At 36.4% G+C, this 8,192-nt stretch overlaps 1 long non-coding RNA gene across 1 annotated transcript; it reads right to left on the minus strand.

Annotated features, from left to right (window-relative positions):
• Window positions 1-6,930: 6,930 nt before the first annotated feature.
• Window positions 6,931-7,916, minus strand: LOC131049151 (uncharacterized). Its single transcript, XR_009106668.2, has 2 exons — window positions 7,715-7,916; window positions 6,931-7,571 (listed from the first exon to the last, which is right to left on the minus strand). It is a non-coding gene; the product is annotated as an uncharacterized LOC131049151 (long non-coding RNA).
• Between the last annotated feature and the right edge of the window lie 276 nt (window positions 7,917-8,192).

Genomic DNA, 8,192 nt, shown 5'->3' on the forward strand with positions numbered 1-8,192 from the left:
GGTACATTGGGCACTAGGATGGCATATGCCCCCTATTTGGTGTCTAAGAACATACAGACACAATGGTTAAGGTAGTAGCTCCTTAGTGGTGTCATAAATCTAGGAATTTAATCTCAAAGTATGATGGCCCCAAATATAAAAGAGTAAACAATGATAGCATATGGAAAGGATGGAGAAAGAACGATGTCTTTACTTTAGAAGTGACAACTCTAGAAGTGTAATAAGTCGACGATTGGTCTCACAATAGTTTGTCACACTTGTGGGACACCCTAAAATTTACCTTAAGTCACTTTTTATTTTTTAATAATGATTTAATCCAAGAGGGTTCCATATAAAGGGGTTTGATTGAAGGGGGATAAAACAAACCCCCTTGGATAGAAGCCCACTAGGCTTAAATTGAACCCAAGTATACTCAGAAGGGGGGTGAATTTGTATAAGACAATCTGTAACTTATTAAAAATTCAACAACCACAATAGGGAAATCACATAAGATCTACCAACTAAGAAACACAAGATTTATGTGAAAACCATTTTGCGAGAAAACCACAATTTAAAGAACTTCTTGGATCTATTGTCCAAATCTAGCCACAAAAATGAAATTCTCTTAGAAATATTTGTAGGCACGAACCCACTAAAGACATCAATCCCCACTTTAAACCACGAACTTAGCAAACAAAATGAATCTCTTCTATGAGGAGGCACCAACCTCCAAATAAACAAAATTTCTACCTTCTCAAATTTAGCTTCTTCAATGGATGATGATCATTTGATGGTAACATTAATAAAATCTACTTGTAACTTCTTCACATATATTTTCTTCTTCAAATATTTGCTACAATAAGTTTACTCTCCTCTAAATATAAATGATATTACATTTAAATGCTTGCATTCTAACCTCCATTTCAACTTCTATTTATATCCCAATCATGCCTCTTTGCCCAATAGGGTTGGCCTTCTTAAGGGGGGTCGACCAAATAAAAATAATTATTATTTTATTTTAATTTCTCCAAGAGGAGCAACAACATTAAGCAAGTTTGAATTCTCCCGCAACGACTCCCCTCTAGCGCTGGACCCTGTGTTGGGCGCTCCTGTCGCCACCGTGGTCGTGGGTAGTGGCGATGTTGCTACAGATAAACCTGGTGAAGGTACCTCACGGCCCTCGACTTCGTTTCTGCCCTCTCTCTCGGCGTCCCCTGCTAGCGACCCCCTCTGCCTGTGCACGAGATGTTAGTGTTATTCGGCCCTTGGCCTCTGATGTTCCTATGGGGGATTTGGGCGGGATGGGCTCCTCCTGTCCCTTTTAGCTGCAGGGTTGTGGGTAGGATGCGGTTCAAAGGTCTTAGCTTGGTAGATAGATGTTTGGTGGGGTCATCCCTGTGGCTAATGCCATTTCAGTTAATTTGAAAGATGATACGACTAAGGAGATTGCTTTTAATGTCTCTATTCTCTCTTCACATGGCGTGATCTGCAAGTTTAGGGGTTTTTGGCCTTCCCTCCCTCAACTTCACACCTGGGTCTCTGATCATTGGAAAGCTCTCATTACCGGTAAAGTCCATATTTTCCCTATGGCTAAAGGCTTTTTTTGCTAAGCTTGATAAAGCTCAGGACAGAAACAAAATCTTATGTGATAACTTTTTTAGCTGGGAGAATAAATTTATGTTAATGATCAAGCCTTGGCACCCTGATTTCAACCTTTCTACTGAAATGTTTAATAAGATTCCAACCTGGGTTAGGCTCCCTAATCTCCCACTACATTTATGGAATGATTCTTTTTTAGAGGAAGTGGGTAACGCCCTGAGAGATTTTTTTGATGATAGATGATGAATCCTTCAATATTTTCCATTCCACATTTGCTCGCATATTGGTTGATTTGGATATTTCAAAAGGGTTGCCTACTAAAATTATACTTAGATCTTCTAGGGGTTCTTGGGTCCAAGCCTTGGACTATGAAGGGATTCCCTTCTGTTGTAGAAGATGCTTCAAAAATGGTCATGATGTGACACATTGTGGTTTTGAGAAAAAGACATCAACAACCACATGGTGGAATGGTGCTTCTCATCAACATTATATGATCATGAATAAATCTGAACAACCTAGGAGTTTTTTAGATGTGGTTGCTACACAATCACATGATCTTAGGGCATCCCCTGTTGGAGTTTCTGAAACTGTCCTAGAGTCTCTAGTTGAATCCCCTAATGGGAGAGTGAATGGGCCTCAGGATGCTATTTCTGGAGATAATGCTTTGGCTATTAATTTTGGTGGCCTTTCTGATAAGGCTAAGCCAAAAGGGGGGTTCAAAGATGAAATTTACGAGACTATGGTTGTTGGCTTTCTTTCACAGAATAATGGTGTGCTGGAGTGGCATGACAAGGTAGCGCAAGTGGAAGAGGGTTGGATTTTTGTTAAGGAGAAGAAAGCTAAATCTTCCAAGCCCTCATTTGACATGACTCTTCGTTCTCAAAAGAGTAGCTCGAAATGTAAATCATGAAGGTTCTTGTTTTGGGATTGGTTTTGTGTTGGCTTTTCCAGCATTGTTTCAGGGTGGCCAGCTGCTAGCTGTTCTTTTGGCAATCTTTTTTTCTGGGTTGTCTGAACTTTTTGTTTGGACAAATTTTTGGTTGTGGGTTCCAGATCCTTTCAAAATATGTTTGCAAAGAGTTTTGAGTCCCTTCAAAACCTGATTTTCCTTTAATAAAAACCAACATTAAGCAAGTTGACCCATTTCAAGGTTGCCTCATTTAGATTAAATTAGATTTTCTCAAAAGAGGGTTGACCCAATTTTGGTCTTAATAGTTGCCTTGATAGATATGATTAGTGGCCTTTGGCCTTCACACATTTAAACCCCCAAGGTTACATGTTAAGAAGTATGATTTTCTTCTTTGACAACAACAATTTGATGATAGTGATTTGCTATTCTCTCCTTTGACATCAATGGCAACAATGTTTTCAACAAACCATTCTCTAGTTGTCCTTGTATTTTCATTATTGATTGGTTGTGATTTTAATCATGTACATAATTGTGTTATCCTTCACGAGTCATTCCTAATCCTTATTATTTGTCATTTTGGTTTTTCCAAAGATCTTGGATTCTCATTGTACCTATAGGAGACATACCTCCCGACTAGAGCCACTATTGGAACTTAACTTCTTCATGTTTCTTTTTCTTGAGTCCCTTCCTTCTATATACCTATAAAGTATGATCCCTTTATTAATAATTGATCTAAGAAATCCCATAAAGGTCATCGCTAAAATGTGCTCTTTGTTGTGTGTGTGAGATTTAGCCAAGAACCTACACAAATTGTAAACAAAAACTAATAATATTGCAATAGTAAAATGAAGATGGATTAATGAGTGTGTAGAAGGAGGTGCATATATAAGAGAGATGTCCTACCTACCACCTTATCTAACTTTCTACATAGGCAAGCCACCTAAGTACAATTAACACACCAACACGCTCCCTTAAGCATATCTTAGGTGAGGAGAAAATAATGGGCCCCAACATAAAAGCCTAATAGAGTACCCATGTACAACACGCTCATAAAGAAAAGGAGAAAACACTATGGAAAAAATTACCCTAAATGAGGGTAAGATATGCTCTCTATAAGATGACAATTTAAGAAAACCCTATGCAAGAAAAAAAAAATGTCCCATAAGAGAGAATAAGTGAGACCATGTAGCCCCCCCCCCCCCCCCCCCCCCTCCTCCTTCTCCTACAATAATGGTGGATGCTCGACAAGGAATTATGAAGATGATCCAATCCTGTCAAACAACATTCCTCCCTTTAAGAAGAAATAGAACCGCAAAAGTATATAATTTGTCTTCCCAATCCTAAAAGGAATATGTGCTCAAAGAAAACTCAAGACAAATGATGCCTTCAAATATGCCTACTCAAAATGCTAATCAATAATCTCTAACCCAATGTCAAAATGTGACAAATGCTAATAAGATTAATCAGGTACCATAAAAGAATCACTTACAATGACAATGGATGTATGGTGATAGCTATATCAATGAGAATCTAGTACTGTCACGATAGAAGCAAATATAGGCAAAGAAAGAACAAGAGGGTATAAATGTGCCTTAAAATAATTTGAAGAATAAGTATCAACTCTATAGAAGCTATCATGAAAGATGAGATGACTATCCTGAATGGTTCCCTTCAAGTCTGCAATGTGGGACCCTACAAACGAAGTTGCAATGTATAATAGAAATGTGTACCAAGAAGACGATGAAAATGTTGTTGCATGAACCACTAGAAACTCTATAAGAAACATCATTGAAATTTGAAGTAATAATAGTAGATGAAGTTTCCTCGAGTGGAGGAGATGAAGTTTCCTCAACTATGGATACAATAGTATGTGGAGGATCAACATATGTCAACTGATCATTCATTGAGGATGTGGCCACACAAGTTGGAGAATTGGGTGTCATAATAGTAGCAAAGGAAGCATCACAACTTGATGAAGATTCAAATTCTCCGTGCAATTGTTGGATGATGGTCCAATCAATAAAAGAGCATTAAATGTGATGAAAATATCCATCCCAAACTATAGTGCTTATTAGTCCATAAACCTTGTCATTTTTGTTAGTCCAAGGCAAATTGTTCTCTAAATTAATCTTGACAATAGAAGGATGAAATTGCAATTTTGACATGATGGGTGTCCCTAACTTGGGCAAAGCTTTATCTTAGTTCATGATAACATGTGCAATCCATATAATATCTCAAATTATTATCAAATTGAATAAATGTAAGAAGTGTGGAAGCATACAATATACAACACACATTACACCCCCTTGATTCAGTACTAAATACCCCCCACTTAGAATAGGCACTTTATAATTGTAGTGCGTATTAATGACCAATTGGAGTGAAAAATGATACTTTATAATGAGAGTAGAAAACCGTCTCCATTGGATTAGGGTAAAAAACACACTTTTGCAAAAAAAAAAAAAAAGGTTCTCAATTTCAAGCTACTAAGCAAAAGTTTTGACGATTTCAAGTTTCTTGATTTGCTTAAAATTAAATACGTTTTTGCGAATTTTTGCAACATATAATTATTTGCTTTTGTAAACTTGGAGAAAATGAGGTGAAAAAGAAGTGAATAGTGTTACTCCTATGAAATTTGACAACTTCACAACTTAAGGCAAAAATGAGAGGTAATATACAAAGTCAAATTTGAAATTACAAATTTTTATTTTCCCCTCAAAATGACCACACCTCTGGGAGAAGAGAACTAGTAACCGTTCATGTTCCAATAAGCATCGTTCACTCCTTGCACACCCAACCCCCCAATTACTAACTTACAAAAAACCAAAAAACAAATAATTAAAAGTCCATTAATATATTTCATATGTACCAATAGCCGCTCATTTTTTAGCATGTCTGGATCATAATTGGTTCATTTGTGCACCTTTATTGGTACCCATAGCGCACGACTACTCACACATTTGTGCATAACTAAGCAGGTATTGAGCGACACTTTGAAATGTGTACCTTTTGACCCTTGCATGCATAATGGATCCCACAACATGTATTGTTATTACGTAGAAGCCAAAACCATAGCTATTAGTAGTTAAGTCGCATGCCGAGACAACTGAAAAAAAAAACTGTCGAAATCCAAATTTAGAATCTGTGGATACACAAAGTTAACTATAATAACTACAGGTATGCTACTCCTAGGTTGCTCCAATGGAATTTTAGATCGCTGAAATTATCAAGGCGACCTAGATCAATTAGCATATCCCTCTCCTCTCACTGGAATTCAAAAATGACTCACTAGTTAGCTGCAACTGCAGATTTTATCTTTGTTAGATTTTGGAATGATAGATTATGATGCCTATGGTTTTTCTGTTTGCCTGGAAACCCTCTTTCTCGAAAGTGCTGAGAATGGTTTCAGAAGTATTCAATAAACATTTTTTATCCTTCATCAATCAACTATGTTAATACTGTAATTATGTATAATTAATATAAAACTCAGCTCTACCTTTACTGATAAAAAAAAAATTATGATTTTCCTACACCAGTAAGGAAAAACAAAGGGAAAATCCTGGGCCATCTCCGATTCAGGTTTTACCAAAGTTGAAGACAAAATCATATTTAAATTTAATTTCAAGGCTCCGAGTGAGGAAATTTTGAATAGAAGTCGATTTGAATGAAAGGCGACCTTGATTTTCAACCTCTGATGCCATTATGCCAAAAGTTTAGCCCCAAATATTTATCCTGTAAGGTCGAAAACGAAATCCAATTTTGTTTCCTAAACAAAGTGCAAATCTAGTGCAAATGAATAGAGACAAGTTGAAGCCCTATTTTGGATGCGAAAATAAGTAATGAGATGCCATAGATGAAATCGATTCAAATGTCAAATAACTAAACTGGTAAATGTCACGCCAAAAAAGCATAGGTCGATATGGCAGACTGAAGCGCCATAGAATAACTCTAAATTGTAGGTCAAGCAAAGTTTTGCACAAGCAGGGTCGCATTGGTCTGAATGTGAAGGTGCTGACTTAAAAAATGGAGGTCATCAAGGCAGCTTGTGAATCTTAGATTTGCATTCACAATTCAATGACCAAAAAAAACCTGTACAAAGCAAAGTCATGCCTAGTCTCAAGCCAAATGCAACAGATTCAAATTTGTTGAAAAGGTCAACCAGCAAACCTTCATGCCACCCCTAATTCTGAATGAAAAATACGGGATTGTTTAAATCATATTAAGCTTTGATTTTGTTGGGCCCATATTCAAAAATCTGTTTACCAACAGATTTTGAGGCTTAAAGATGTTAATTATTCAGAATTAACTGACATCTTTTAAACTAATATGTTACATAATGTGAGGTAGGCTGATAGAAAGATACAAATCCAAATTGGAAACAAAGGGATCGACTCTCTCACAAAACACCAAATCCATGCCTATGGAGCGGAAGGACGAACAAATTAGCTGCCAATGTGAAGATAAAGGAGTAGAATGCCAAATAGACTGCCAATGCAAAGTCGATGTGCAATTCGAATTTCAATTTGAAGTTTCGCCCAAAACCTTTTTGAATGGCGTAGAAAGGAAAGTCTAGACGGCACAGGAAGCTGAAAATAAAGGCCGATTCACCGAACAAACACAATAAAGTACAGATCGAGTGAAAAATACATTCAGATTACTACCAAAAAGGAGCAAATGCCAAGAAAAAAATTGTAGATCAATACAAATATAATTGCAGATTCAGGCCAATTATTGCAGGTTAAGGATAAATTTATGTGAAATTTCTCACACCAGTTGTAGGAAAGAAGGTCGCCAAGCAAAATAACTACAAATCCTTGCAAATACTCATTAGAAATGAAGAAATACAAGCCAATATAACAAAAATTTGAAAAGAAAGGGCCGATTTGCTAAAGTATTTGCAGTTTGACCCCGAACAACCAAAATATTTGTAGGTTGAAGCGTTACCGTACGGAAGTAACACGATTTTTTGCAGATCTGAATGCAAATGAATATCAGAATGCTCATTGTAAACCCTGCAAGCAACCTTTCCACAAGATCCAGCAAACTTCACAAATATTGACAAAGTTTTTTCAGATGTGCAAATCTGAAAGAAAATTCCTCTAAATTTTAATAGAGTTTTCAAATATTTTCCAATATTTTCACAAATATATGCTAAAATAAAATAGAATTTGGAAATTTTGAACAAATTTTACTGAATTTTTGTTGGCAACTTCACACAAATTTTACCAAAATATTGCAGATAATTCCAAGGTTTGCAATCTTCTAGCTCCATTTTGTAACTCCCACCTTAAATCTTCCTACCAAACTTTCTTTGCAAATTCATTTGCATTTTCCTTACACTAGCATGGCTTTGGTATAATGTGAGATTCAGCAAAGAACCTAGGCAAAATGGAATCAAAAAAAAAAACAATATTGCAAAAGAAAAATGAAGATGGATTAAAGGGTGAGATGATTGAGTGTGTAGGAGGAAGGTACATATAGAGGAGAGATGTACTACCTACCACCCTACCTAACTTATGACATAGGCAAGCCACCTAAGTAGGATTAACAAACCAAAAGAGTGTTCAGCTCCCATGTCTTTTTTCTATTCATCAACATCCAATTTACAAATCAACTATGTATGATGATTAAAGATTTCATAGGTACCAAGAACCAATGGTTCTATGGAACCTTTGACCACTTGTTTCTCCCTTAGAAAAATAAT

This window comes from Cryptomeria japonica, chromosome 2, assembly GCF_030272615.1.
Source record: "Cryptomeria japonica chromosome 2, Sugi_1.0, whole genome shotgun sequence".
Taxonomy (NCBI): domain Eukaryota; kingdom Viridiplantae; phylum Streptophyta; class Pinopsida; order Cupressales; family Cupressaceae; genus Cryptomeria; species Cryptomeria japonica.